The 22,694-nt window shown below is 36.4% G+C and overlaps 1 protein-coding gene across 3 annotated transcripts in view; it reads right to left on the reverse strand.

The window, feature by feature from the left end:
- Nucleotides 1-22,694, reverse strand: part of LOC123536450 (delta-like protein 1) — a 228,983-nt gene that overhangs the window by 170,770 nt on the left and 35,519 nt on the right. For all 3 annotated transcript variants that reach the window (XM_053548896.1, XM_053548869.1, XM_053548870.1), the window contains exon 2: nt 13,978-14,055. The gene's annotated coding sequence lies outside the window, so the exon portion shown is untranslated. The remainder of the gene's footprint in view (nt 1-13,977; nt 14,056-22,694) is intronic.

Consider the following 22,694-nt stretch of genomic DNA (forward strand, 5'->3'; position numbering starts at 1 on the left):
TGCGTGCAAGTACATACAGCTAACTAAAAGGCATATAGATTTGAAACTATTTTTTTCTTTTCTAGATCAATTCCCTACCTCACTGGGTCAAGTCCCATAACTCTGGCATGTATTTGGCCAAATTAATGCCCCTTTTGGACTTAGAAATTCTGGTTAAAGTTTTGCGTGCAAGACATACAGCTATTACTAAAAGGCATATAGATTTGGAACTTATTTATTCTTTTTCTAGATCAATTACCTACCTCACTGGGTCAAGTTCCATAACTCTTAACATGTATTTTGAGCAAATTATGCCCCCTTTTGGACTTAGAAAATTCTGGTTAAGTTTTACATGCAAGTTACTATCCCCAAAACTAATGCAGATATTGAATTGAAACTTAAAGTTTCTTCGGGGTTATAAAAACTAGTTGATAGCATCAAGTCCCATAACTTGATATGTCCCCTTTTGAACTTAAAACTCTTTTGATATTTAACATTTTGGGTAAAATTTCCAGCTTCTGTGACAATATTTCGAATAGTCGAGCTTGGCTGTCTTATGGACAGCTCTTGTTGTATTGCAAATTAAAAAAAAAAAAAAATTATAGATTTACCGATTTAATGTTGCTAAAAATGTGTATGTGCACACGATTGATAAAATATAAATGGTTTAGAATCATAAAAAACAAGAGATCACAGAGTGATCTTGGCACCCATCATTGAGCCATTTTTGAATGTTCCAAATTTCAAGACTAGCTGAAGGTCAAAATCAAGGACAAAGTTCATTTCGGTACACAAAACTGTGCATGTGGTCCATGCATGTGGTCCAGATTTGAAAGCTGTAGCTTGAGAAATGTGAAAGTAGGTCACTAGATCAATTTCAAGGTCAAAGTTCATTTCTGTACACAGAACTATGCATGTGCTTCAAATTTGAAGGCTGTAGCTTGAGAAATGTGAAAATAGGTACTAGGTAAAAATCAAGGTTAAATTTCAATTCAGAACACAGAACTATGCATGTGCTTCAAATTTGAAGGCTGTAGCTTGAGAAATGTGAAAATAGGTACTAGGTAAAAATCAAGGTTAAATTTCAATTCAGAACACAAAACTATGCATGTGGTCAAAATTTGAAGCCTGTAGCTTGAGAAATGTGAAAGTAGGTTACAAGGTCAATCTCAAGGTCAAAGAGTTCATTTCAGTATACAAAACTATGCATGTGGTTCAATTGGAAGGATGTAGCTTGAGAAATGTGAAAAAAGGTACTAGGTAAAAATCAAGGTTAAATTTCAATCCAGAACACAAAACTATGCATGTGGTCAAAATTTGAAGCCTGTAGCTTGAGAAATGTGAAAGTAGGTTACTAGGTCAATCTCAAGGTCAAAGTTCATTTCAGTACACAAAACTATGCATGTGGTCCAAATTTGAAGCTGTAGCTTGAGAAATGTGAAAGTAGGTCACTAGGTCGAAATCAAGGTCAAATTTCATTTCAGAACACAAAAATATGGATGATGTCCAAATTTGAAGCCTGTACCTTCAAAAATGTAAAAGTAGGTTACTAGGTCAATGTCAAGGTCAAAGTTCATTTCAGTACACAAAACTATGCATGTGGTCCAAATTTGAAGGCTGTAGCTTGAGAAATGTGAAAGTAGGTCACTAGGTTGAAATCAAGGTCAAATTTCATTTCGGAACACAAACCTATGCATGTGGTCCAAATTTGAAGGCTGTAGCTACAGAAATGTGAAAGTAGGTCACTAGGTCAATCTCAAGGTCAACTCATGTAAAGGTTCATCTAGCCACTCAAAACTACGCGTGGTCCAAATTTGAATGTTGTAGGTTATGACAAGAAGATTTTTAAAGTTTTTCCCTATATAAGTCTTTATAAACCATGTGACCCCCGGGGCGGTGCAATATTTGACCCTAGGGGGAAAATTTTAACAGTCTTAGTAGAGGACCACTAGATGATGCTACATTACAAATATCAAAGCCCTAGGCTCGAGAAGATTTTCAAAGTTTTTTCCCTATGTAAGTCTATGTAAACCATGTGACCCCAGTGCGACGCCATATTTGACACTAGGGGAATAATTTGAACAATCTTAGTAGAGGACCACTAGGTGATGTCACATACAAAATATCAAAGCCCCAGGCCCTGTGGTTTTGGACAAGAAGATTTTCAAAGTTTTTACCTATATAAATCCCTATGTAAATTATAAAAATAAACAAAGGGCCATAACTCACTCAAAAATTGATGAACCATTCTGATTTTCAGGGGGACACAACTAGGATACCAATACATCATTTTGACAAAGTTTGGTCAAAATCCCCCCAGTAGTTTCTGAGGACATGCGATAACAAGAAATTGTTAACAGACGGAAGGACGGACGGAAGGACAACGGACCACGGACGCAGAATGATTTGAATAGCCCACCATCTGATGATGGTGGGCTAAAAAGTTCCATACACGTGGTTGTTGAATGCCCGCCTGAATCTAAAATTCCAAGCTCTTGAACTTTTGCCTGTGTTATTTTCTGCCGAGAAACGTGTAATGTGAATTGGGTAATAATGCATCGGACGCAAATCTAGCAATTAATTTATAATATTTAATAGTCCCAAAGTAATAGTAGTTTACTACATGTCAGTAAATATAAACAGCAGAGCGGGGCCACAAAAAATCAAATAACAGCTGCAGCATAGTGCAGTTGGCACGTGACGCTACGTCAGACTTCTATTTTTAGCTCACCTGTCACATAGTGACAGGGTAAGCTTTTGTGATCACCCTTCGTCCGTCGTCAGTCCGTCCGTGCATCAACAATTTCTTGTCTGCATGATAGTGGTTTCATTTATGATCTTATTTTAACCAAACTTGCACACAACTTGTATCACCATAAGATCTCGGTTCCTTTCTTGAACTGGCCAGATCCCATTATGGGTTCCAGAGTTATGGCCCCTGAAAGGGCCAAAATTAGCTATTTTGACCTTGTCTGCACAATAGCAGCTTTATTTCTGATTTGATTTTTACCAAACTGGCACACAACTTGTATCACCATAAGATCTTGGTTCCTTTCTTGAACTGGCCAAATTCCATTATGGGTTTCAGAGTTATGGCCCCTGAAAGGGCCAAAATTAGCTATTTTGACCTTGTCTGCACAATAGCAGCTTCATTTATGATTTTATTTTAACCAAACTTGCACACAACTTGTATCACCATAAGATCTTGGTTCCTTTCTTGAACTGGCGAGATTTCTTTATGGGTTACAGAGTGATGGCCCCTGAAAGGGCCAGAATTAGCTATTTTGACGTTGTCTGCACAATAGCAGCTTCATTTATGATTTGAATTTAATCAAACTTGCACAAAACTTGTGTCACCATAAGATCTTGGTTCCTTTCTTGAACCGGCCAGATCCCTTAATGGGTTTCAGAGTTATGGCCCCTGAAAGGGCCAAAATTAGCTATTTTGACCTTGTCTGCACAATAGCAGCTTCATTTATGATTTTATTTTAACCAGACTTGCACACACCTTGTATCACCACAAGATCTTGGTTCCTTTCTTGAAATGGCCAGATTCCATCATGAGTTTCAGAGTTATGGCCCCTTAAAGGTCCAAAATTGGCTATTTTGTCTTTTGCAGCCATATAGAGACTTCATTTATGGTTTTATTTGATACAAACTTCCAAAATATCTTCAACAACAATAAGTCTTGGATTCCGTGACAGATCAGATCCAGTGGTAGGTTCCAGAGTTATTTTATATCTGATTACCTCCCCTGATTGTTATCAAAATGGATTTATATCAGTAAGTACTTATAGGACTTATTTGAAATTTCATTATTATCATTAGTTGGACTGAGCCAATTAGGGTAGATAACTATGGACTGATTTTATGTCAAATTACCTCCCTTTATTTCAAATTAAAATTGGTATATCTCTGTAACTAATGAAGATACTGATCTGAAATTTCATTTATGTCAACAGATTTATTTGGCAGATCCTTCTTTTGTTCACTTACAATAATTTTTCTTTTTTTAATTACTCCCCTTTTACGTTACTATAAATAGCTTATTTTTAGTAACTTTTTATTATTGGCCGTAGGGAAAAACTGAGACCACTTTTCTGTGGTACAACATGGCTGGTACCTCCAATTTTTAGGTGTGTTTTGACATATCTGTACCTTGTAAGAATTTTTTTTTCTTTATGGTTAAATTTCTTTCCTTTGTTGTTCCTGTCCTTTGGACTTAGATATTTTTTCTGAGGACCTTCTTGTCCTCAAGTGCAATGATAACAGGTGAGCGATATAGGGCCATCATGGCCCTCTTGTTAGTGTCTACTTTTACTTTGACGAGCATGTCCGCATAAACAATCCACTGGTAAATGTCTGAATGAAATAGACCGTTTTGTTCCGACGCATACCTATGTTTATTGTTGATGGAGCCTCAATAAACTACACGAAAGCTGCAGGTCAGTACTGCCGCATACACACAACTAAGGACAACTACAGCCTCTGTGTAGCAGTTACAAGGGGCAGGTAATCCAGACTACGGACTGCTATGGTGTCTTTTTTGCGACATTGAGTACAATTTATATTTATAGGTTATATTGCAGTAATTAGGTCAAAAATCTGCTTCTGTGGTGTAGTCGAAAGAAGTCCCTAATAAATAGATCCTAATTTTTTCATTTTCCGCGCATTTGCGCGTAAATCGGGTGCCAAATTGGCATTATTACACTTGTGGAATGAATTTTACATAAAATAGGACACTTTTCATGCTAATATTCGCATGTTTTCGGGTTGTTTGCTTGAAGAAAGTAGGGAGTTTTTTCTGCGGACCGCTTTCTGAATTGCGGCAATATGAGGGTACCTGACTTCAGTTGACTTGCATTTCACTGCATACTATTCAACACCTCTTTTTCTTTTCGTTTTCTTGAAGCATATCTTGTGGAAAATAGGTCTACGACTGAGAGAAAAGCTAGAAACTGTAACGAAATTGTTGTGAAGTAGCTGAATTTTATATGAAACAAAGAACAGTTTCTTTTATTGGTTTATAGCCTGTGGTGTCTTTTTGGTGACATTGAGTACAATTTACATTATAGTGGGCATAATTTATTCTTTGGGACTTAATTTTGTGGTTGAGCTGAACTACGAAATCCAGGAAAATTAATCCCTCATGAATAATAATGATTTCACAGTAGTCAAGCATTTGCTGTCTTGCTGACAGCTCTTGTTTGACATAGAAATTAGTTGAACTTGGCATACCATTCCATAATTATTTTGTCTAAACTGTTTGATATATGGCTTTGAAACTTTGAACACTTACTACCATCATTGTCACACATTGCCATATAGTGCAAGACTTATCCAAATCTGCAAATACAGGTACAGTCTAACCTGTACTAACTGTCACCTCCGATCAGCGGTCACCTCCGTTCAGCGGTCATTTTATGATGCCAGCGGCCACCGAAATTGCCTCCCGACCGCCGTATTTGACCCCTTTCAGCGGCCATTTTTCTTCCAAAACCAATTATCGATACCCGATTTTTGAGAAGCACGTGATTGCTAAGTTTCGCGTGACTTCACCACAAGAACGACAAAATGACATGAGCTTCTCAATTAAAACTGATAACCAAAGGTGTAATCCCCTTTTTGTTATGATCAAATGGCCAGTAATTATCGGCAATTAACGTGTCACCTCGTGTCAATTTTTTGTTCACAGTTTGATCTCGGTTAAAGATAATACTCGATAACTAATTAGTAGCATAATATTTGTGATTTTCTTATACTTCTGTCATCAAAATACTATTAAATTAATACGAAATTAAATGTGTTTGAAAAAACTATAAACCCCTCTATCTTTTACGGTACGTAACCGCAATCTTAGAATTAGCGTATACAATAAGCGCAGAGAGTAGCTTCCCTTACCAAAATGGCGAAAATTGTAAACAAACTTGTTTGAAGTGGTAAAATTGTTGTAAAAAAAAACATGCCGGAGTTTTAGATTGCTAAGAAGACCATTCGTACTGCGAAGGCAAATGCACGTCATTGTATCGTGGTAAATAATAATAGAAAACCGAAAAAGAAATGGGTCTAAAGGCTAAACTGGTCAGAATTCTGAAAAATACATATACTGGCTGCACCTCCGATCAGCGGTCACCTGGCTTAAGCGGCCAAATTGTCTGCTTCCCCTGGCTGGCTGCTTAAGACAGGTTAGACTGTACATTGTTTGGCATTCTTATCTTTATTCTTCTTTTGCCTGAAAATCTCATGTAATATTTTGACCCCATACTTCCATCATTTCTTTGAATACTCGAGCGTGCTGTCAAAAAACAGCTCCTGTTAAAGAATAATTTTTTATACGCCGAAGAGATGTATTATGTTACGGTCCCAGTGTCTGTCCGTTCGTTAGCAATTTCGTGTCCGCACTGTAACTCTTGAACCCCTTGAAGGATTTCAAAGAAACTTGACACAAATGTTCACCAAACTGAGACGACGTGCAGAGCACATGTTTTGGATGTCTCATTTCAAGGTCAAGGTCACACTTAGGGGGTCAAAGGTCATATGAGTGTGTTTTGTGTCTGCTCTGTAACTCTTGAACTGCTTGAAGGATTTCAAAGAAACTTGGCACAAATGTTCACCACATTGAGACGACATGCAGAGCGCTTGTTTCGGATGACTAGCCTCAAGGTCAAGGTCACACTTAGAAGTGAAAGGTCATATATGACTTTGCTGTGTCCTCTCTGTAACTCTTGAACTGCTTGAAGGATTTCAAGGAAACTTGGCACAAATGTTCACCACACTGATGCAACATGCAGAACATATGTTTTGGATGACTCGCTTCAAGGTCAAGGTCACACTAAGGGGTCAAAGGTCATATATGACTGCTTTGTGTATATTGCTATGCATTGCAGTGCTCTTGTTTTTATTTGGCAGATCCCTTTTTGTTCTTTTACAATAAATTTTTTTTTATTATTTCCCTTTTTAGCTCATCTGATTTTTTGAAAAAAAATGATGAGTTATTGTCATCACTTGAGCAGTTGTCGGCGTCGGCGTCTGCGTCGGCGTTGCCTGGTTAAGTTTTATGTTTAGGTCAGCTTTTCTCCTAAACTATTAAAGCTATTGCTTTGAAACTTGGAATACTTGTTCAGCATCATAAGCTGACCCTGTATAGCAAGAAACATAACTTCATCTTGCTTTTTGCGAGATTTATGGCCCCTTTTGTACTTAGAAAATATCAGATTTCTTGGTTAAGTTTTATGTTTAGGTCAACTTTTCTCCTAAACTATCAAAGCTATTGCTTTGAAACTTGGAATACTTGTTCACCATCATAAGCAGACCCTGTACATCAAAAAACATAACTCCATCTTGCTTTTTGCAAGATTTATTGCCCCTTTTGGACTTAGAAAATCAGTTTTCTTGGTTAAGTTTTATGTTTAGGTCAGCTTTTATCCTAAACTATCAAAGCTATTGCTTTAAAACTTGCAACACTTGTTCACCATTATAAGTTGACCCTGTACAGCAAGAAACATAACTCTGTCCTGCTTTTTGCAAGATTTATGGCCCCTTTTGGACTTAGAAAATATCAGATTTCTTGGTTAAGTTTTATGTTTAGGTCAACTTTTTCTCTTAAACTATCAAAGCTATTGCTTTGAAACTTGCAACACTTGTTCACCATCATAAGCTGACCCTGTAAAGCAAGCAACATAACCCCGTCCTGCTTTTTGCAATAATTATTGCCCCTTTTGGACTTAGAAAATCATTTTCTTGGTTGAGTATTATGTTTAAGTCAACTTTTCTCATAAACTATCAAAGCTATTGCTTTAAAACTTGCAACAGTTTTTCACCATCATAAGTGGACACTGTACATCAAGAAACATAACTCTGTCCTGCTTTTTGCAAGAATGATGGCCCTTTTTAGACTTAGAAAATCATGGGTAGGACAATATTTCTATTACACAAAAAAAATCAGATGAGCGTCAGCACCCGCAAGGCGGTGCTCTTGTTTGTTACTATAAATAGCTTATTTTAAAACTTTTTTATTATTGGCAGTAGGGAAAAACCGAGACCACTTTTCTGTTGTACAACATGGATGATACATTCAATTTTCGATGTATTTTGACATAACTTTACCTGGTATGAATTTTTTAGTGGACTTAGAAATTTTTTTTTTAGGAATTTCTTCTTTTTGTTGTTCCTGTCCTTTGGGCTTCAACAGTCAAGTTCTTTAAATTTTGCTGCCATCCTCTGATGTAACCCTTTGGGCGTATATTGCCCCGCTTAGCAGCGCTCTTGTTTAAAAGGTAATTCAGCCAGTAGAAAAGATAGGGTCATGTGCTTCATTTCTTGTTTGACTGATTTGAAAATACTGGTCATCTAGTCAATTTTCACAATGTGCTTGTATGGAAAAATCACATTTGGTACCTCTTTAGCATAAAGAAGAAGTTCCAAGCTAGATTTTGATGAAACTTTTCATAGTTGTAAATTTATCTATTTTCAATCATATGGCCAAATGAAATATGTAGATTCTTGTGGTTAATTATTTACAATTAACCAAACATTAGTTTGGATCTGTAAATTGCTGCTTATTGATATGTTTATAGTATTTTTTCTTTTTTAGTGACATCTGATTTTTTGAGAAAAAAAATGATGAGTTATTGTCATCACTTGGTCGGCGTTGGCGTTGCCTGGTTAAGTTTTATGTTAGGTAAGCTTTTCTCCTAAACTATCAAAGGTATTGCTTTGAAACTTGCAACACTTGTTCACCATCAATAGCTGACCCAGTACAGCAAGAAACAACTCCATCCTGCTTTTTGCAAGAATTATGGCCCCTTTTGGACTTAGAAAATATCAGATTTCTTGGTTAAGTTTTATGTTTAGGTCAACTTTTCTCTTAAACTATCAAAGCTATTGCTTTGAAACTTGTAGCACTTGTTCACCATCATAAGCACACCCTGTACAGCAAGAAACATAACTCCATCCTGCTTTTTGCAAGAATTATGGCCCCTTTTGGACTTAGAAAATATCAGATTTCTTGGTTAAGTTTTGTGTTTAGGTCAGCTTTTCTCCTAAACTATCAAAGTTATTGCTTTAAAACTTGCAACACTTGTTCACCATCATAAGCTCACCCTGTACAGTAAGAAATATAACTCTGTCCTGCTTTTTACAAGAATTATGGCCCCTTTTGGACTTAGAAAATATCAGAGTTATTGGTTAAGTTTTGTGTTTTAGGTCTGCTTTTCTCCTAAACTATCAAAGTTATTGCTTTAAAACTTGCAACACTTGTTCGCCATCATAAGCTCACCCTGTTCAATAAGAAACATAACTCCATCCTGCTTTTTGCAAGAATTATGGCCCTTTTTGGACTTAGAAAATCATGGGTAGGACAATATTTCTATTATACAGAGACAAAAAAATCAGATGAGCATCTGCACCCGCAAGGTGGTGCTCTTGTTTTGAATTATTTTACATTAAATTTCCAAACCAGAAATATAAGCATGCGGCAAGCTTGTGATAAGTTTGCCATAAGTTTGCACAAGTTTACTGCAATCTTAAAAAAAGATTGCCGTCATGTAACGTAATGCTTGCAGATGCTCGCATAGAAATTAAGTGCGCTTGGCAAGCTTGCAGCGGGCATCCTGCGATTTTAATACTATTTTAAGATTGTGAGTAGCTTGTAATCCTGTAACCTTTTAATACATTCATTGATATGTATAAAAGGGAGATAATACATTCAACCAATTATTAATTGTTTTATGCCAAGATCAGTTGTACAATTTTTAGCTCGACTATTTGAAGAATAAGTAGAGCTATCCTACTCACCACGGCGTCGGCGTTGGCGTCAGCGTCACACCCTAGTTAAGTTTTTCGTACCAGTCCACTTTTTGACAAAGTCTTTTGAGATAAAGCTTTGAAACTTTCAGCTCTTGTTTACCATCACCATGTCCAGTTGTAGGCAAGAGTACATAACTCTGTCAAGCATTTTGACTGAATTATGGCCCCTTTTGACTTAGAAATCTTGGTTAAGTTTTTCGTACCAGTTCATATTTTGACAGTCTTTTGAGATAAAGCTTTGAAACTTTCAACACTTGTTTACCAGCACCATATCCAGTTATAGGCAAGAGTACGTAACTCCATCTAGGATTTTGGATGAATTATGGCCCCTTTTTGACTTAGAAATCTTGGTTAAGTTTTTCGTACCAGTCCACATTTTGACAAAGTCTTTTGAGATAAAGTTTTGAAATTTTCAACACTTGTTAACCATTACCATGTTCAGTTATAGGCAAGAGTACATAACTCCATCAAGGATTTTGGCTGAATTATGGCCCCATTTGACTTAGAAATCTTGGTTAAGTTTTTCGTACCAGTTCATTTTTTGTGTAAAGTGTTTGACATATGGCTTTGAAACTTTTATAACTTGTTCATTATAATAGTCTCTATCAGTAGACAAGAGTACATAACTCTGTCGTCTATTTTGGCTGAATTATGGCTCTTTTTGGATTTGGAAATTGGTTCTGTTTTCGTACATGTCCATGTTTGGTCAAAATTATTTGACATATGGCTTTTAAACTTTAAACACTTGTTTATCATCATGATTTCCATCTGTAGGCAAGAGTACATAACTCTGACAACTATTTTGGCTGAATTATGGCCCTTTTTGAACTTTGAAATTTGTTCAGGTTTTCTTACAAGTCAGCGTTTTGTCAAAACTATTTCAACTGTGGCTTTGAAACTTTTAACACTTAGTCTAGTTTATCAACATGATTTCCATCTGTAGGCGAGAGTACATAACCCTGTCAATTATTTTGACTGAATTATGGCCCTTTTTGGACTTGGAAATTTGTTAAATTTTTCATACAAGTCCATATTTTGCCTAACATATAACATAACATATCTGCCATCATGGTCACACATTGCCATTTAGTGCAAGATTAATAAAAATTCACAAGTACAGGAACATTTTTGTGTTTAATCCATTTTTTCTTTTTTCTGAAAATCTGTGGTAATATTTTGACCCCATTCTTCAATCAGTTTTTCGAATAGTCGAGCGTGCTGTCATCTGACAGCTCTTGTTAGACTCTCAGGTATTTAGACTGCTCACAAACCTGAACAATGCCACCTTGATTAGGTTGATGAAGATAGTCCTTGATATGCAAGGTTGCAAGCTTGCACGATCATAACAAGGTTGCGAGAGACTCACAAGTGTCTTTTTGTCCACACTCATATAAGTGCGTAAGCTTGCAAGATTGTGCAAGCTTGCAATCTTGTTATGATTGTGCAAACTTGCAAGGTCGCAATTAAGATTGCTGGGGTTCCAATTGCAAGCGTGCGTAACATTTCAAGCTTGCAAGGTTTTAAATAGGTTGCAGGAAGTACACGAAACCACTAGCTAAATTATTTTGCGCAAGCTTGTTAAGAATTGCAACTGTAATCTTGCTGCGACCTAAATGCAAGTTTAAGCTTGCCATTTTGGTTTGGGAAATAAACTTTTGTCAAAATTAACCTTTAGAAAGGCAGTAGTGATGACTGCTTAACACTTAATACACAAAATAAAATAGAAATTCCTAGCAACATTTATGCCACCTGTATACTGGCTCTTGGCATTGTTCTAGGTTTTCTGGATCATCACTTCCAGTTTACCAAAAATTCAGAACTACCTTAAAATAAAGAAACATTACTTAGAGTTAACTAATCACAATTTTGTTATTATTTTTTATTTCCATGAGAAAAAAAACAGCATCTACAAATAAGAAAATTTAATTCTGCCAGGGTAGTGGTACTAAATTGATATGACAATGCCAGAATTGTTGAAAATCAGTTTGCAAAAAACTTAGCATAATAGCATTTTTAAAGCTTACTAAACAAGACTTTTTTTAAATGTTTATAGATAAGGTTATTTCTTTTTATTTAATATAATTAGCATTCTCTAAATTCATTTATTCAGTTAAACTTTTGCTCCAAATGCACATCAAATATATCATAAATGAATTTTAAATTACGGCTGAAAAAAAAGTATCAATGTTCAGTTGATATAACTAATAATCATAGTCCACTTCAGTTTCTGCGTAATGTATTATTTCTTTTTTGACTTCCGTTTGTTATCTGATGAATTTTACATCTTGATTATAAATTATATTCCTCTTTATATTTCATTTTCAAAAGTATGTTTTACAGTTTCTTGTGTTAATGTTATAATATCTTCCCACTGAAGATGTAATATTACACGCTATTCTCTGCATTGAACGTGATGAAATAACTTTGTAATTTGTCGAAATGATATATAGTCTGTAGCATTGCAAAGTTACTGTGTCAAATGTTTACTTTTAATTTTTGTAAATCATGTTACCTTTTCAGGCGCTTTTCTTATTTGTGTTCAAATGGCTTTATTGTAATAATAATCAAGTGTACCATGTTAATTGGTGTTAGTTTGCTATTTAATGACAGAAAAAGATTTTTTAAACTAATTAAAAGCTATACCTTAAAAGGTTTTGAGAAACTTTTGGTTGTTTTTTAGGACAGAATTATGTACTAACTGAAGTTCCGACAAACCACATTTGTTACTAAAATTAAAATGTGAATGCAATTCTGTTGATTTTATGTCTTTGACTTATGATAAACTGTCAAACTTAAAGCAGCACTGAAATAAAAATATTTGGTTACATCAATAATCATGGTGTTGGGGCTAATTGTCGATAATTGATTTAAATTGGCAAATTTACATATTATGGTCAGATTAGGTACTTCTTATTAGGGAGTATCCCTTGTTGAATTCAGATTTTTTCCCTCTGAAGTTTGTTATGTATCAAAATTTATTTTTTTTGGCCATTACTGTGATTACAAAGTCATTGAAAAAAGATCAAGAGTTGTTGGCTTGCTTTTCAAGTCTTTTTTTTTCTCTGTGAAAAGTGGGGGCATTTATTTGTATTGAAAAGTCTTGAGATATTTCTCAAGTAGTTTACATTGTGTTGAACAAATCTGGATTAAAGTGGTCATATTTGAGTAAGCTAAACGAGAATGCACAAGCATTTTAGATATAACAGCTATAAACTTAGTAGACTTGTCATTTGTAATTTATACATTTAAAATTGTGCTAAATAATGAACAACATGAGGATTGAGGCAATGCAAAAACCTCAGTCTACATACTTGGGTACCCGCTAATTGTCAGAAACAGTATTTACATATAAGTTTCTTCTAAAATTATCTGAATATTTAAAGCATTTTAGTTAGAAGGCACCTCAACTCTATAAAAACAGCATTCAGCTCTGTAAGGAGGCACCTCCACTCTGTAAGATGGCCTCAGCTCTTTAAGAGGGTACCTCAACTTTGATAGATAGTTCCTTAACTCTGTTAGTAGGATGGAACCTCAGGGGTACCTCAACTGTGTCAGAAGGTGCCTCAACTCTGTAATACTGCATCGTGACTGTAAAACTGCCTCGGCTCTATAAGGTACCTCAACTCTATTAGTAAAATGGCATGTCATTTCTTATTGCAAAATGGCCCTAAATTCAGTAAGATGGCACTGCAACTCAGTGACACCCAAGTCTATTAGACGGCCCTCAGTTTTGCTATTAAGATAGTTCCTCAACTCGATGAGTAAGTCTGTTAGTAATACAGCACCTCAACTCTATAACAAAGGCACCTTAAAGTACTTGTGAACCTTAAGAACCTGTTCTGTAGGCCTTTGATCTCCCACGTCAGTTCTGGTTAACATTATTTTCATATTCAAATGTTATGAACTTTGGTCAGAAGGGTTAATATTTCAGTAAATACAATGCTACTTTGAAATATTACCCCACTCTCAAAGGGTTACAATTAATTCACTGGATTCTTTCCAATTACAAAGATTCCAAGCAGAATTATTACTTTTCATATCAGGTAGATTAATGGCTCAAAGAATGTAATAACTGTGAACAGAAAAAATGAAAATGGGCCAGGCATGATTATGATTATAGAATTATAGCAAGGAAATATTTTGGGATGAAACAACAATTTTTGAACAGTTGTATTAAAGTAAATAACATACCTTGAATTCATAAATGTTTGTTGTCTTTGAGGCAATTCATGCTCTGGATGATGTGGAATATTTCTCTATAACATAGTCCTGAAATGGCAAAAAAAAGAATTCTAATGGTAAACCCTGCATTTAGACCACCCCTAAATTGAGATTACCTCATTATAAAGACAATTTTTAAAAGAATAAGCAGAACACTATTTGCTAATAATTAAGTCCTGAATGACCCCATAGTTCCACTTACAAGACCACTTTTTAGCTCTCCTGTCACTTAGTGACAAGGTGAGCTTTTGTGATCACCCTTCATCCGTCATCCGTCGTCAGTCCGTCAACAATTACTTGTCTGCAGATAGTGGTTTCATTTATGATTTTATTTAACCAAACTTGCACACAACTTGTATCGCCATAAGATCGTGGTTCCTTTCTTGAACTGGCCAGTTCCCATTTTGGGGTCCAGAGTTATGGCCCTTGAAAGGGCCAAAATTATCTATTTTGACCTTGTCTGCACAATAGCAGCTTCATTTATGATCTGAATTTAATCAAACTTGCCCAAAACTTGTGTCACCATAAGATCTCGGTTACTTTCTTGAACCGGCTAGATCCCATAATGGGTTTCAGAGTCATGGCCCCTGAAAGGGCCAAAATTAGTTATTTTGATCTTGTCTGCACAATAGCAGCTTCATTTATGATTTGATTTTAAACAAACTTGCACACAACTTGTATCACCACAAGATCTTGGTTCCTTTCTTGAACTGGCCAGATTCCATCATGGGTTCCAGAGTTATGGCCCCTTAAAGGTCCAAAATTTGCTATTTTGGCTTTTGCAGCCATATAGAGACTTCATTTATCGTTTGATTTGATACAAACTTCCAAAATATCTTCAACAACAATAAATCTTGGGATTCCATGACGAATCTGTCAGGTCCAATCATAGGTTCCAGAGTTATTTTATATCTGATTACCTCCACTGATTGTAATCAAAATGGATTTATATCAGTAAGTACTTATAGGACTTATTTAAAATTCATTATTGTCATTAGTTGGACTGAGGCCATCGGGGTAGATAGCTATGGACTGATTTTATGTCAAATTACCTCCCTTTGTTTCAAATTAAAATGGGTGTATCTCAGTAACCAATGTAGATAATGATTTTAAATGTCATTTGTGCCATCTGATGGACACGGTCCATCAGGGTAGATAACTTTTGACTGAATTTATGATAAATTACCTCCCTTTATTTTATGTAAACGAATATATCTCAGCAGCATCTAATGAGATTGGTTTTAAATGTTTTTAAAGTCTTCAAGGGTGAGGAATAGTCATGTTAGTACAAAATTGCAGCATTTGAGCCTAGGACCCTCAAACTTGGTATGGAAGTTGGCCCTGACTATGTCAAAAGGGACTGTTGCAAGAAAATGTTTATCCTGATGATATTTAATGGGTATGCCTATGTTTTTCTATGTCAAAACTTGATCATATCATTTTGAGCATTGACCTTCTTGTCCTTAAGTGCAATGATATTAACAGGTGAGCAATATAGGGCCATTATGGCCCGCTTGTTTTTTATCTCATGTCTTTGGTAAATGAAAGCAGTTTAATCCTGTGTATTGTAAAAAGTGTCATGAATGTGTTAAGCAAAGAGATTTTTTGCTGTTCTTATATTGTGAAGTATGAACTTTTTTCTTTTAATTAGCCTAAAATTGCACAGAACAATGAAAATGGTAAAAATTGTTCAAAAGTCATAGATTATAGCTTATAACAGAATATTTTTATGCCCCCGAAGGGAGGCATATAGTTTTTGAACCGTCTGTCTGTCTGTCGGTCTGTCAGTCTGTCCGCAATTTTCGTGTCCGGTCCATATCTTTGTCATCGATGGATGGATTTTCAAATAACTTGGCATGAATGTGTACCACAGTAAGACGACGTGCAGTGCGCAAGACCCAGGTCCGTAGCTCAAAGGTCAAGGTCACACTTAGACGTTATAGGATAGTGCATTGATGGGCATGTCCGGTCCATATCTTTGTCATCGATGGATGGATTTTCAAATAACTTGGCATGAATGTGTACCACAGTAAGACGACGTGCAGTGCGCAAGACCCAGGTCCGTAGCTCAAAGGTCAAGGTCACACTTAGACGTTAAAGAATAGTGCATTGATGGGCGTGTCCGGTCCATATCGTTGTCATCGATGGATGGATTTTCAAATAACTTTGCATGAATGTGTACCACAGTAAGACAACGTGCAGTGCGCAAGACCCAGGTCCGTAGCTCAAAGGTCAAGGTCACACTTAGACGTTAAAGATCATTTTTCATGATAGTGCATTGATGGGCATGTCCGGTCCTTATCTTTGTCATTCATGCATTGATTTTAAAATAACTATGCATGAATGTGTGACACAGTAAGACGATGTGTCGCGCGCAAGACCCAGCTCCATAGGTCAAAGGTCCTAAACTCTAACATTGGCCATAACTATTCATTCAAAGTGCCATCGGGGGCATGTGTCATCCTACGGAGACAGCTCTTGTTTATTTATAATTTACAATTTTCTTTTTTATCCCCCCACCAAAGGTGAAGGGGATATTAGAAATGCTCTCCGTCCGTGCGTCCGTCCGTCCGTCCGTCCGTGCGTCCGCAACGATATTTGTCCGGAGCATCACTCCAAAAGTACTTGAGGGATTTTCTTCAAACTTCATACACTGATAGAACACATTGGGAGGAAGTGCAGTGTGCAAGAACAATAACTCTACCTTGCCTATTTTTTGAGTTATTCCCCTTTATCTTATTTTCTTAAAAAAATTTGTCCGGAGCATAACTCCAAAAGTACTGGAGGGATTTTCTTCAAACTTCATACACTGAAAGAACACATTGGGAGAAAGTGCAGTGTGCAAGAACAATAACTCTACCTTGCCTATTTTTTGAGTTATTCCCCTTTATCATATTTTCTTAAAACATTTTGTCCGGAGCATAACCCCAAAAGTACTGGAGGGATTTTCTTCAAACTTCATACACTGATAGAACACATTGGGAGGAAGTGCAGTGTGCAAGAACAATAACTCTACCTTGCCTATTTTTTGAGTTATTCCCCTTTATCATATTTTCTTAAAGAAATTTGTCCGGAGCATTTCTTCTTCATGCATTGAGGGATTTTGATATAACTTGGCACAAATGATTACCACCACGAGACGGAGTGTCATGCGCAAGATCCAGGTCACTAGGCCTAAGGTCAAGGTCACACTTAGAGGCCAAAGGTCAGGTACAAGAATGACTTTGTCCGAAGCATTTCTTCTTCATGCATGGAGGGATTTTGATGTAACTTGGCACAATTATACACCATCATGAGACGAAGTGTCATGCGCAGTTCCCTTCTTTTGAATTACTTCCCTTTGTTGTTACTTTAAATAGCTTTTATTGTAACTTTTTCATTACTAGTCGTAGGGAAAAATCGAGACCACTTTTCTGTAGTACAACAAACATGCTAAATCCAATTTTGAGGTGTATTTTGACCAGTCTCTTCCTGATAAAGATTTTTGTGTGGACTTGCAATTTTTTTTTTGTTTTTTTTTTTTTTTTAAAGATTAACTTCCCTTAGTTGTTACTATAAATAACTTATATTGTAACATTTTTATAATTGACCCTAGGTTAAAAACAAGACCACTTTTCTGTGGTACAGCATAGATGTTACTCTCCAGTTTTAGGTTTATTTTATTAATTTTATTATATATAAGGTATCTCTACCTAGTAAGGAGTTTTTTTGTGGACTTTAAAAAACAAAAGACTTACAATGATTACTAAACAACCACAAAATTAACATTCCATTTGCAAATACAGCTGCTAGAGTAAAGAAATTTGCTTTGACGGGCATATATTGTGACATTCTGGCACTCTTGTTCCCTGTTAGCTTTCCATTCCTTCTTTTTACAGTAGCCATATAGAAAACATCATAGGTATACTGTTCATGAAAATTAATAAAATTTAGCAGTAAACCACCTCACTACTGACTTATTCTTTCTTCCACATCTTAAAACCCCTGATGCGGACCACATCCTTCAATTATGATATGCCCGGTGGGGGGATTAGCCATGTCTGACATGGCTCTTGTTCTGCATTGTTTTGCACTTGATCAAACTTTTAAAAAAAAAATTTTGTCTAATGAATTTTTAAACCCACAGGTTGGAAACTAAAACAATATTGTCACCAACATGTTGTGTGTCTATATCTTGACAACATCATTTATATGACATTACTTGTATTTACAAACCAGTTTCTTTTGATGATAAAATTCTATTAGTGTTGGTTGCTTACCCATAAATTAAAGCATTGGTATTAAAGACTACTGGGCATGATTATGGAAAAATTGCCTGCAAAATGAATAATGTCCTTTGGGCCTATTATACACTTTACTCTCATATTGGGTAATCAAGTATCAACCTCTAATTTCTGACAGTAAATTGCAGCTGTTGCATTTTTAATTGCCCGTTTTGAAAAAATGAACATATTATTTGATGGCACGTGTGCCCGTCCGTCTATCCATCTGTCCTAATACATAACTTTATAAACATTATAATAGGTATTGACATTAAACTTGGCATATAGGTAGATGGGGATGAGACGATGTGCAGAGCACTTGAACCGGCCCTGTAGGTCAAAGGTCAAGGTCACAAATTGAGCTAAAAGGTCAAAACTGTCCATCATATTTTGTGTATGGAGCATAACTCAATAACCATGCAAGGTACTGACATCAAATTTGGCATATAGGTAGGTGGCGATGAGACGATGTGCAGAGCATATAAACCAGGTCTGTAGGTCAAAGGTCAAGGTCACAAATTGAGCTCAGAGGTCAACTTTGTCCATCATATTTCGTGTTCACAGCATAAGTTAACGATTCAAGGAATTGACTTTAGACTTGAGATGTAGGTGATGTAGGCAATGTGATGATGTGCAGTGTGCATGAACCAAACGGGCATATAAAAAAAAGAAGGTGTAAAAAAAACTTTAACCAAGGTGGGGATGCAGAAAGACGCCGACGCCAGGGTGAGTAGTCCGTAGTCCGTTGTCCGTAAACTTTTACTTTAAACGACATCTCCTCATAAACCGCTAGGCCAATTTCATCCAAACCTCACAGGAATGTTCCTTGGGTGAAGCTCTACAATTTTTTTTCAAAGAATTGAATTCCATGCAGAACTCTGGTTGCCATGGCAACCAAAAGGAAAAACTTTAAAAATCTTCTCAAAAACCAGAAGCCCTAGAGCTTAAATATTTGGTGTGAAGCATTGCCTAGTGGACCTCTACCAAGTTTGTTCAAATCATGACCCGGGGTCAAAATTGCATCGAAATAGTTGTTTCCTGTCCCGTCCATAACTCTACCATCCATGAAGGGATTTTAATATTACTTGGCACAAATGTTCTCCATGATGAGACGACATGTCTTGTGCAAAACCCAAACCCCTAGTTCAAAGGTCAAGGTCACAATTGGAGGTCAAAGGTTAATAGGGTTTTTTCCTGTCCAGTCCAGTCATCCATCAAGGGAATTCATTATTATTTGGCATAATTGTTCCCCATGATGAGATGATGTGTCATGCGCAAAACCCAGAACCCTAGCTTAAAGGTCAAGGTCACACATGGATATCAAAGGTCAATAAGATTTTTTTCCTATCCGGTCTACAACTTTGTCTTGCAAAACAGGATTTAAATATCATTTTGCACAAATATTCCACTGGATGAGACAGCTTGTCATGGGCAAAACCAGGGCCCTTAGCTGCAAGGTCAAGGTCACACTTTGAAGTCAAAGGCCAAAAGGGCTTTTTTCCTGTCCAGTCTTAACTCAACAATCTTTAAAGGGATTTTAATATTACTTGGTACAAATGTCCACCACCATTAGACGGAGTGTCTTGCGCAGGAACCAGGTCCCTAGGTCTAAGGTCATGGTCACACTTATAGGCCAAAGGTTAGATACAAGAATGACTTTGTTTGGAGTATTTCTTCTTCAAGCATGGAAGGATTTTGATGTAACTTAGCGAAAATGTTCACCTTCATGGGACAGATTGTCATGCGCAAAAACCAGGTCCCTAGGTCTAAGGTCAAGGTCACACTTAGAGGTCAAAGGTGAAATTCAAGAATGACTTTGTCCAGAACATTTTTAGCTCATCTGATTTTTTGAAAAAAAATGATGAGTTATTGTCATCACTTGAGCGGTTGTCGGCGTCGGCGTCGGCGTCGGCGTTGCCTGGTTAAGTTTTATGTTTTTTCTTTATGCTTTTCTCCTAAACTATCAAAGCTATTGCTTTGAAACTTGGAATACTTGTTCACCATCATAAGCTGACCCTGTATAGCAAGAAACATAACTCCATCTTGCTTTTTGCAAGATTTATGGCCCCTTTTGTACTTAGAAAATATCAGATTTCTTGGTTAAGTTTTATGTTTAGGTCAACTTTTCTCCTAAACTATCAAAGCTATTGCTTTGAAAACTTGGAATACTTGTTCACCATCATAAGCAGACCCTGTACATCAAGAAACATAACTCCATCTTGCTTTTTGCAAGATTTATTGCCCCTTTTGGACTTAGAAAATCAGTTTTCTTGGTTAAGTTTTATGTTTAGGTCAGCTTTTATCCTAAACTATCAAAGCTATTGCTTTAAAACTTGCAACACTTGTTCACCATCATAAGTTGACCCTGTATAGCAAGAAACATAACTCCGTCCTGCTTTTTGCAAGATTTATGGCCCCTTTTGGACTTAGAAAATATCAGATTTCTTGGTTAAGTTTTATGTTTAGGTCAACTTTTCTCTTAAACTACAAAGCTATTGCTTTGAAACTTGCAACACTTGTTCACCATCATAAGCTGACCCTGTACAGCAAGCAACAAACTCCATCCTGCTTTTTGCAATAATTATTGCCCCTTTTGGACTTAGAAAATCATTTTCTTGGTTGAGTATTATGTTTAAGGTCAACTTTTCTCATAAACTATCAAAGCTATTGCTTTAAAACTTGCAACAGTTTTTCACCATCATAAGTGGACACTGTACATCAAGAAACATAACTCTATCCTGCTTTTTGCAAGAATGATGGCCCTTTTTAGACTTAGAAAATCATGGGTAGGACAATATTTCTATTACACAAAAAAAATCAGATGAGCGTCAGCACCCGCAAGGCGGTGCTCTTGTTTCTTCATGAGTGGAGAGATTTTGATGTAACTTGGCACAAATGTTCACCACCATGAGGCACCCTTGTTTTAAGAATTACGTCCCTTTGTTATTACTATAAATAGATTATATTGTAACTTTTATTACTGGCCGTAGGGAAAAATCGAGACCACTTTTCTGTGGTACAACATGCATGTTACATCCAATTTTTAGGTGTATTTTAACCTATCTCTACCTGGTAAAGAGTTTCTTGTGGACTTATATTATATAGAATTTTTTTTTCTTTTTGATTAATTTCCCTTTTGTTGTTACTTTGTTACTATAAATAACTTATATGATAACTTTTACTATAATCCGCCAAAATTTCATATGAAAACAACTGTAGGTTTTTATATATGCAAATTTTAATCCAAATGTTTTGTTATAACATATTGTTCATTATGATATACTGCAGTAGAGAAAATAAGGTGCCTTCCAGTAGGGAACTTTGTATTGCATTTCAATACTTCATTCACTTGTTTATTTATTTAAGGGTCTCAGTCCGTCCATCTGTCCTTCTGTCTTCTGTCCGTACGTAACATTTCATGTCCACTCTGTATCTCCTACAACCCTTGATGGATTTTCATGAAACTTGGGTCAAATGATCACCTCATCAAGACGTTGTGCAGAACCCATGAGTCAGCCATATCAGCCCAAGGTCAAAGGTTTGAGCCTTCCATTTTGTGTCCGCTCTGTATCTCTTAAACCCCTTGAAGGATAATCATGAAACTTAGGTCAAATGATCACCATATCAAGACGATGTGCAGAACCAATAAGTCAGCCATGTCAGCTCAAGGTCAAGGTCACAACTCAAGGTCAAAGGTTTGAGTCTTCTATTTCGTGTCCACTCTGTTACTCCTAAACCCCTTGAAAGATAATCCTGAAGTTTTGGTCAAATGATCACCTCATTAAGACGTTGTGCAGAACTCATGAGTCAGCCATGTCGGCTCAAGGTCAAGGTCACAACTCAAGGTCAAAGTGTCCGCTCTATATCTCCTAAACCCCTTGAAGGATTTTGATGAATCTTTGGTCAAATGATCTTCTCATCAAGATGAGGTACAGAGCTCACCAGTCAGCAATGTTAGGTTAAGGTCAAGTCACAACTCTGAGTCAAAGGTTTGAGCCATTGTATGTCTGCTCTGTATCTCCTAAACCCCTTGAAGAATTTTAATATGACTTGGCTGTAATATTCCCATTATCAAGACAATGTGCAGAATTCAAAATTCACCCCTTCCAGCTTAAGGTCAAGGTCACAACTGGAATGTTTAATGGTTCCACCCAATACCATCAACCCTTTCACTATCCATAACAGTGGCGGGGGTGGGGGTGGGGGTATAACTGTCTTTCAAACTGCCTTGTTTGAAATTTGATCAAAAAGAAAACAGAAGCTGTATGTAGTTAGCAGGACTGTGATATATTTACATAATTTCAATCTTGCCGCCTGCTGCATTATGCATTTAAGGAGGTAGGTTACCTTGTTACCAGGGTAAATTCAAATTAGTTGAACCGCAGCAATTTTTTGTATTTCATGTAATTTAATGTTTTAACTGCT

Source organism: Mercenaria mercenaria, chromosome 1 (genome assembly GCF_021730395.1).
Source record: "Mercenaria mercenaria strain notata chromosome 1, MADL_Memer_1, whole genome shotgun sequence".
NCBI lineage: Eukaryota > Metazoa > Mollusca > Bivalvia > Venerida > Veneridae > Mercenaria > Mercenaria mercenaria.